Here is a 9789-nt window from a genome sequence, read left to right on the forward strand (position 1 = left end):
GTTTCAAAATTATACTTTACCTAAAATCTATCATCTATTTTTTTCTAAGATTAGGATCTTTTTTAAAATTTTATTTTATTTTTAAACTTTACAATATTGTATTAGTTTTGCCAAACATCGAAATGAATCTGCCACAGGTATACCCGTGCTCCCCATCCTGAACCCTCCTCCCTCCTCCCTCCCCATACCACCCCTCTGGGTCGACCCAGTGCACCAGCCCCAAGCATCCAGTATCGTGCATTGAACCTGGACTGGCGACTCGTTTCATACATGATATTATACATGTTTCAATGCCATTCTCCCAAATCTCCCAATGTTCATTGCAGCACTGTTTATAATAGCCAGGACATGGAAGCAACCTAGATGCCCATCAGCAGATGAATGGATAAGAAAGCAGTGGTACATATACAAAATGGAATATTACTCATCCATTAAAAAGAATACATTTGAATCAGTTCTAATGAGGTGGATGAAACTGGAACCTATTATACAGAGTGAAGTAAGCCAGAAAGAAAAACATCAATACAGTATACTAACGCATATATATGGAATTTAGAAAGATGGTAACAATAACCCTGTGTACAAGACAGCAATAGAGACACTGAGGTATAGATCAGTCTTATGGACTCTGTAGGATCTTTTTTTAATTTATTTTATTTTTTAACTTTACAATATTGTATTGGTTTTGACATATATCAAAATGAATCCATCACAGGTATACATGTGTTCCCCATCCTAAACCTTCCTCCCTCCTCCCTTCCCATACCATCCCTCTGGGTCGACCTAGTGCTCTAGCCCCAAGCATCCAGTATCGTGCATCGAACCTGGACTGGCATCTCGTTTCATACATGATATTTTACATGTTTCAATGCCATTCTCCCAAATCTTCCCACCCTCTCCCTCTCCCACAGAGTCCATAAGACTGTTCTATACATCAGTGTCTCTTTTGCTGTCTCGTACACAGGGTTATTGTTACCATCTTTCTAAATTCCATATATATGCGTTAGTATACAGTATTGGTGTTTTTTCTTCTGGCTTACTTCACTCTGTATAATAGGCTCCAGTTTCATCCACCTCATTAGAATGTATTCAAATGTATTCTTTTTAATGGCTGAGTAATACTCCATTGTGTATATGTACTATAGCTTTCTTATCCATTCATCTGCTGATAGACATCTAGGTTGCTTCCATGTCCTGGCTATTATAAACAGTGCTGCGGTGAACATTGGGGTACACGTGTCTCTTTCCCTTCTGGTTTCCTCAGTGTGTATGCCCAGCAGTGGGATTGCTGGATCATAAGGCAGTTCTATTTCCAGTTTTTTAAGGAATCTCCACACTGTTCTCCATAGTGGCTGTACTAGTTTGCATTCCCACCAACAGTGTAAGAGGGTTCCCTTTTCTCCACACCCTCTCCAGCATTTATAATTTGTAGACTTTTGGATCACAGCCATTCTGACTGGTGTGAAATGATACCTCATAGTGGTCTTGATTTGCATTTCTCTGATAATGAGTGATGTTGAGCATCTTTTCATGTGTTTGTTAGCTATCTGTATGTCTTCTTTGGAGAAATGTCTATTTAGTTCTTTGGCCCATTTTTTGATTGGGTCATTTATTTTTCTGGAGTTGAGCTGTACGAGTTGCTTGTATATTTTTGAGATTAGTTGTTTGTCAGTTGCTTCATTTGCTATTGTTTTCTCCCATTCTGAAGGCTGTCTTTTCACCTTGCTTATACTTTCCTTTGTTGTGCAGAAGCTTTTAAGTTTAATTAGGTCCCATTTGTTTATTTTTTCTTTTATTTCCAATATTCTGGGAGGTGGGTCATAGAGGATCCTGCTGTGATGTATGTTGGAGAGTGTTTTGCCTATGTTCTCCTCTAGGAGTTTTATGGTTTCTGGTCTTACGTTGAGATCTTTAATCCATTTTGAGTTTATTTTTGTGTATGGTATTAGAAAGTGTTCTAGTTTTATTCTTTTAACAAGTGGTGCTGGGAAAACTGGTCAACCATTTTAAAAAGATTAGGATCTTAAATACAAGGTTGTGTAACATATATCAAGCATAGTTCATTCTGTAAAATGCAGGTAAGTTTTGCAAAATTAAATCAGGTTAACCAAGGTGCTCTAGCTGATATTAGCAGGGCTTCCTTTCAGTCCATCAATAATGTTACTTACCAATGAAGTTCTCTGTTATTGTATCATTATATACCAACAGAATATTATACTCAATTTAAGATTGACATGAAAGACTACTTTAGATTTTGCTGAAAGTATTTCTGAAGTGTGCAGTTCTTAATTTTATTTTTGATGTTTTATATACAAAAAGCAAAAAAATTTTATATTAACAAGTACAATTTGACCGCATCATATTCACAACTTTGCGGGGATAGAGATATGACTTCTTTGAACTTATAATGTCCTGATGTTTCTTGTGTGGGTATAAATAAATATGTCTTTTAAATTTAGTATATTAGTGTTGAACAATTCTCAGTTTACTATATTTCGGTTGATGCAACTCTCTTATACATTTTCTATAAATTTAGCTATAAATTAGCTTTACATTTTAGCTATACTTTTTCAGGCTGCTGCTGCTAAGTGTCAGACTCTGTGAGACCCCGTGGATGGCAGCCCACCAGGCTCCCCCATCCCTGGGATTCTCCAGGCAGGAACACTGGAGTGGGTTGCCATTTCTTTTCCAATGCATGAAAGTGAAAAGTGAAAATGAAGTCGCTCAGTTGTGTCCTACTCTTTGAGACTCCATGGGCTGCAGCCTACCAGGCTCCTCCATCCATGGGATTTTCCAGACGTTTTCAGGACAACTCTATAAATCCATTGTTCAATGACTGTGCTTTGGCAGACAAATGGTAAAGTGCACTTACTCAGGAATCTTTATATGACAAACCAACTAGAGACTAAAATGATCCAGGCTTTATTTTTGTTGTTGTTGTTGTTGTTATTTTATAGGTAATTCTCTGAGGTTTACTAAAGTTGTTGAATGTTGTATTAACTAGGGCCTAACACACTTCAAAAGTGTGTACTGTTTTCTTTTCTGAAAAAAAAAAAACCAATTGAGAGTACTATAAATTCTGGAAAACTTGGACAACTATGCTTTGAAAGGGCACACTAAATTTTAGTCATTGTACATTAATTGAGATATTAAGTTGTTATTGATTAACTTCCTGACAGCTGCCTTCACATCTTTCTTCCTGAGGCTGTAGATCAATGGGTTCAGCATGGGGAAGACCACTGCTTAAAACACAGAGCCCACCTTGAGCATAAGCCATGAGCTTCTGGAGTTAGGAACACAGAGGAAAAGGACGCTCCCATGTAAGACAGTAATGGTGGTCAGGTGGGAGGCAAAGGTGGAGAAGACTTTGTGGTGCCCCCTGTTGAAGGAACCTTCAGGAAAGTGATACAAATGCAAACATAGGAGGTGAGAATAATCATCAGGCTGCTTACTTCATTGAATGTGGCAGAGACTAAAATGATCTCCTGGCTGATGTAGGGGTCAGAGCAGGAAACAGCAACTATGGCAGCATGCTCACAGACAAAGTTATTTATGAACTTACTCCCACAAAGGGAAAAATTCAAAAAAAGTAATGTGAATATTAGGGAACAGGCTATACCCCAAGGGTATGTAGCAATCACCAACACAAAACTAAACCTCTGGGACATGACAATTGTGTAGAGAAGAAGGTTGCAAATAGCCACAAATCGGTCATATGCCATCACTGCCAAGAAGAATGTCTCTGTCATCACAAATATGCAGGCAAAGAAGAATTGCATGAGGCATCCTGTGAAGGAGATGGTTCTGTCTTACACAACCAAGTTTTCTAGTAGCTTGGGTGTAACTACTGTCGAGTAACAGAAATCAACAAAGGATAAGTGGCTGAGAAAGAAGTACATGGGTGTGTGGAGCCTGGAACTGGACTTGATGATCAGGATCATGCCTAGGTTCCCCAGCACAGTGACTGAGTAGATGGTCAGGAAGACTAGGAACAGGGGCAGCTGGAGCTGAGGATATTTTGAGAAGCCCAAGAGAATGAAAGTGACCTCAGCACAATGGTTTGCTTGGTTCCTGTGGACAAAATATCAATGTTGATCCAGAAGAGTAAAAACTAAACTTTGAAATAGGTAAGAGAATAGAAAATGTGTTGAGAAGCTCACTGGGTCTCTGTTTACAGTATTTCTGTAAATGCTATACTTCTGCTTTATTTAAAATGCTAATGCTCATATGTCAATTATACAGCCAATAATAATTTTCATTGTGTATGATCTTCAGAAACAAAGAACCAAAACAGATTAGATCTTGCTTTATTTCAAATAACAAAATTCATTATTATCAGCTGCTTTCAAGAGACATTGTCTTTGCATGATTCTGAGCTTTGTGAAAACACCTGATATGACAATCCAATTACATGTATTGGAGAAAAATATGTCATTAGTTTCCACAGTTTCTTACCTGCCTCACCTGCTGAGCTATGAGACAATTAACTTATATGCTAATTTGAATAATGATAACATCTCTGCAAAACAGTTAATGCAATATTTTCTTGGTTGTCCTATCTCCTTTCAATTCCTTTCTTATTCCTAGTTATTCCAAATCCTCAACCCATTCTGGAGCTATGCTATAAAACATACTAAACTTTTTCACTTATGTTGCATTAATTTTGAAAATATTTAAATGTATTCTTCATAGCCAATTGTATTATTCATCAGAAGATTCAAAACAAAATAAGTGCTATGTTTTCTGTGATAATAGTTGAAAAAATATTGAACAGAAAACTTTTTTTTCTTTCATTGTAGCAGATTTTGGAATTTGGGTGACAAAAATAAGGACTGTGAAAGTACTGGAGAAAACATATAGACTTCAGAATGGATCAAATATATACTCTGCCATTTTGAATTAAGTTTTTATTTATTCCAAAGAAAAATGGCTGGAAAACACCTATTTCAAATGCGACACCAGAATATTTCTTGATTATTACTGATTTCAGAAGGCATTTTTTCAATAATAAGATAAGAATATTAATATAAAGTTTAAATCACTAGAATGGCACTAGATACTTCAATAATGAATTTAAATTCTGTAAGACATGATAGAGCAGATATTTACCTTTTTATATATCAGAATTATGAATAATTGTATGATTTCAAACACCTGATATGTTTGTGGAAATCAGGCACAAATATGGACATCTATCAACTGGTGGAGACATTAGGGAAGACAATGCAGAAATCCCTTATTCTAGAAGCCACACAATAGAAACACTGTAGAATTTCATTAGAACACTTGGTTTAAGATGCATGTTTCCTTATTTTCCTCTAGGTTTTGTCACCACACTATAGCTGTCTCTGATTCCCACATGATAAGCTTGTAGAAAAGATACCTTTCAAAGACCATGTCCACAACAGATCTTCTGTAACAATACTTTGTAAAGTCTCAGCACTGCAAAGATTGATTATGACTATATTATTCCAGCCACACTCCTTAAATTTAAAATACTCTACAGAGGGCAGACACACTGAAACCATAATCACAGAAAACTAGCCAATCTGATCACATAGACCACAGCTTTGTCTAACTCAGTGAAACTAAGCCATGCAGTGTGGGGCCACCCAAGACAGACGGGTCATGGTGGAGAGGTCTGACATAATGTGGTCCACTGGAGAAGGGAATGGCAAACCACTTCAGTATTCTTGCCTTGAGAATCCCATGAACAATATGAAAAGGCAAAATGATAGGATACTGAAAGAGGAAACTCCCCAGGTCAGTAGGTGCCCAATATACTACAGGAGATCAGTGGAGAAATAACTCCAGAAAAAATGAAGGTATGGAGCCAAAGCAAAAACAATACCCAGTTGTGGATGTGACTGGTGATAGAAGCAAGGTCCGATGCTGTAAAGAGCAATATTGCATAGAAACCTGGAATGTTAGGTCCATGAATCAAGGCAAATTGGAAGTGGTCAAACAGAGATGGCAAGAGTGAACGTCAACATGCTAGGAATCAGTGAACTAAAATGGACTGGAATGGGTGAATTTAACTCAGATGACCATTATATCTACTACTGTGGGCAGGAATCCCTTAGAAGAAATGGAGTAGCCATCATGGTCAACAAAAGAGTCCAAAATGCAGTACTTGGATGCAATCTCAAAAACGACAGAATGATGTTCTGTCAATGAAAATGTTCTGAAAATGTTCGTTTCCAAGTCAAACCATTCAATATCACGGTTATCCAAGTCTATGCCCCAACCAGTAACGCTGAAGAAGCTGAAGTTGATCGGTTCTCTGAAGACCTATAAGACCTTTTAGAACAAATGCCTGGGCGGCATTAGTTCTATGACCTAAGTCTTATAGGTCTTCAGAGAACCAATCAACTTCAGCTTCTTCAGTGATACTGGTTGGGCATAGGCTGTCATCATGACCTTAGGAATATGAAAACTAGAGAACTTAACTGAAGTACTGCCTTGATGACTGCAATTCAACTAATTACATTTTAACTCTTTCCCAGGTGGTATATTGGTTGTATATTATTTCCCTAAAGCCTTAGGGCATTTGTGTTAGCAACTTTACTCATTTAATCTTATAAAAATAAACAACATCATTTTTTAAATTTTTATATGCATATAAAATACATAAATCCACAAGAGAAAATTATACAGCAATAGATTTGTCTTTTATTAATCCATATTTAATTTTTAAAATTTTCTTATGAAGGTATATATATATTTTTTTCCTATGTTTCTAAACATATGCCTGCTAAGCTGCCATTGTATGGTTTATTTTGTACATTACATTATTTATATTATAAACTTTATTTTATTTTTACACTATTGATTCTATTGATAGAAAGCTTGCATTGGCTTTTCAAATATAGTGTTCTCAGATGTTTATATTTATTATGGAATCTAAAAAACAATTTTGGATGATATGTTTTCTAAAAATATCTGTTTATGAAAAAGATGGTATTTTCACTAATTTTGGTAACTACCTGTCTTGGCTTTAAGGACACAAGTTAAGAATAATAATAACTTTATGCAGAAGGAGCTAAAAAGTGGAAGCAGTGAAATATCTTATTTTCTGGGGCTCAAAAACCATTGCTTCATGGTGACTGCAGCCATGAAATTAAAGTACACTTGCTCCTTGGGAGGAAAGTTATGACAAAACTAGACAGCATATTCAAAAACAGAGACATCACTTTGCCAACAAAAGTGCATATAGTCAAAGCCATGGTTTTTCTAGTAGTCAGGCATGGATGTGAGTTGGACCCTAAAGAAGGCTGAATGCCGAAAAATTGATGCTTCAAATTGTGGTTCTGGGGAAGACTTGAGAGTCCTTTGGGCAGCAAGATCAAACCAGTCCATCCTAAAGGAAGTCATCCCTAAGTATTCATTGGAAGGACTGATGCTGAAACAAGCTCCAGTGCTTTGGCCATCTGACATGAAGAGCTGACTCATTGGAAAAGACCCTGATGTTGGGAAAGCTTGAAGGCTAATGGAGAAGAAGGAAGCAGAGGATGAGGTGGTTGGGTGACATCACTGACTCAATAGACATGAGTTTGAGCAAACTCCAGGAGACAGTGAAGGGCAGGGAAATCTGGCATGCTGCAGTCCATGGAGTGGCACGACTTAGTGACTGAACAACAATAACAAGCTTATTTCTCGCTAGTGGAAGATTCAAAATACATTTTGACTGGGCAGCTGTGCTCTGTAGGGGCTCTGATTTCTCCCAGCTTGTACTTCACCATCATCATGGTGCTTCTGAGGTTATGATTCTCTTAATATTCATTGGTAAAATAATACTTTCTTCTTCAAATAAATGATGCCAGGACAACTGGACATTCACAAGTAAAATCATGAGATTGGACACTTGCCTCATATTATATACAACAGTTAACTCAGAAACTGAACAAGTACCTGAATGAAAGAGCATAAACTATAAAACTCTTACAAGAAAAACACATGCCTTAAATTTCACGGCCTTGAATTTGTCAGTAGATTCTTAGATAGGGAAACAAAAGCATAAGCAACAAAAATAAATAAATAAATTGATAAATTGAACTTCCTCAAAATTTAAAATATTTGTATATTAAAAACATTATCAATAAACTGAAAAGAAAAAGTACAGAAAAGACACAATAAAGACAAAAAGTCAAATCAGATACAACACAAAATTTACAAATGTCCAACAAGCATGTGAAAGCATTCTCAATATATTTAGTTATTAGGAAAATGCAAATCAATATCATGATGTGATATCAAGTTTTACCCACTGAAAGTGAAGGTGAAGTTGCTCAGTCATGTCCAACTCTTAGCGACGACCCCATGGACTATAGCCCATCAGGTTCCTCTGTCCATGGGACTTTCCAGGCAAGACTACTGGAATGGGTTGCCATTTCCTTCTCCAGGAGATCTTTCCGACCCAAGGATTGACCCCAGGTCTCCCACATTGTAGGCAGACACTTTACTGTCTGAACCACCAGGGAAGTCCAGTACCCACTGGATTTACTATAATAAATATATATAATAGCAATGATTAACACGGATGTGCTAGGATGTGCAAGGATGTGAAGCAACCAGAAGTGTTATATATTGTGCCTGGGAATAGAAAATGCTACAGACATTGTAGAAATAAGTTTTATGGTTCCTCTCATATGGATGAACATAGAATTACTACTAGACAAAATGCTTAGCAGGAAAAAAAAGTAGTCTTTCACAAAGAAAGGTTAGGCTTTTCTCCCAATTTCTGGCAGGTGATATGTGTCTTATGTGATAATAGAGTCTGTTTAGGGAGGAGGGGCTGGGTACACCTGATATCAAGGTGTGAGCATGCTAACTTGCTAGGCTCCACTGTCTATGGGATTCTCCAGGCAAGAATACTGGAATGGGTTGCCCTGAAATCCTCCACGGGATCTTTACAACCCAGGGATTGAAGCTGTATCTGTTATATCTCTTGCATTGGCAGGTGGGTTCTTTACCACTAGTGCCACCTGGGAAGCACCACAGCATATGTCAAATAGAATTCACTCTATAGACTGTATATGAGTTTACTGTGAAGTGTGTTATTTGCTCAGTCATGTCTGAATCTTTGTGACCCCATGGACTGTAGCCTGCCAGCTTCCTCTCTCCATGAGATTCTCCAGACAAGAACCCTGGAGTGGGTGTCATGCCCTCCTCCAGGGGATCTTCCTGACCCGGGCATTGAACCTGCATCTCCTGTGGCTCCTGCATTGCAGGCAGATTCTTTAACCACTGAGCCACTGGGGAACCCCATAATAAAGACAGTGGAGTGGCTCAGACGGTAAGAGTCCATCTACAATGCGGGAGACCTGGGTTCAATCCCTGGGTTGGGATGATCTCCTGGAGAAGGGAATGGCAACCCACTGCAGTATTACTGCCCTCCCCCCCGCCCCAAAAAGGGGCTCAAAGAAAAGAAGTTATGCTTCCCTATTAAATTAGCACCACTCTGTAGACTCTGGGCACTGAGGCACAACTTGAGTCCTATGAAGCAAGTAGCCAGAGTGAAATCTAGGGACTTACACTCCCTGAATTAGCATAGAATGAGAGTACTTATGGGGAAAAAAAGTGCAATTATGCATTTATTTACTTATGTTTTAGTTAGCCTCTGTTCCTCCAAAATGCCTCTACTGTCTTTTTCTGACAGTAAAATTAATTATTTTCAAAGCTACTTCCTAACTTCTTACCAAAACCTGAAATTATGCTCAGTATAAAAATAAGTTCATTCCACATAGAATTCTCTATAAATTTTACCTCTTATTAGGAGCTGAAATTAAA

At 37.7% G+C, this 9789-nt stretch overlaps 1 pseudogene; it reads right to left on the minus strand.

Annotated features, from left to right (window-relative positions):
* Positions 1-3123: 3123 nt before the first annotated feature.
* LOC104983164 lies at positions 3124-7748 on the minus strand (annotated as a pseudogene).
* Positions 7749-9789: the final 2041 nt, after the last annotated feature.

This window comes from Bison bison, unplaced genomic scaffold (genome assembly GCF_000754665.1).
Source record: "Bison bison bison isolate TAMUID 2011002044 unplaced genomic scaffold, Bison_UMD1.0 scf7180017861828, whole genome shotgun sequence".
In the NCBI taxonomy this organism is placed as follows: Eukaryota; Metazoa; Chordata; class Mammalia; order Artiodactyla; family Bovidae; genus Bison; species Bison bison.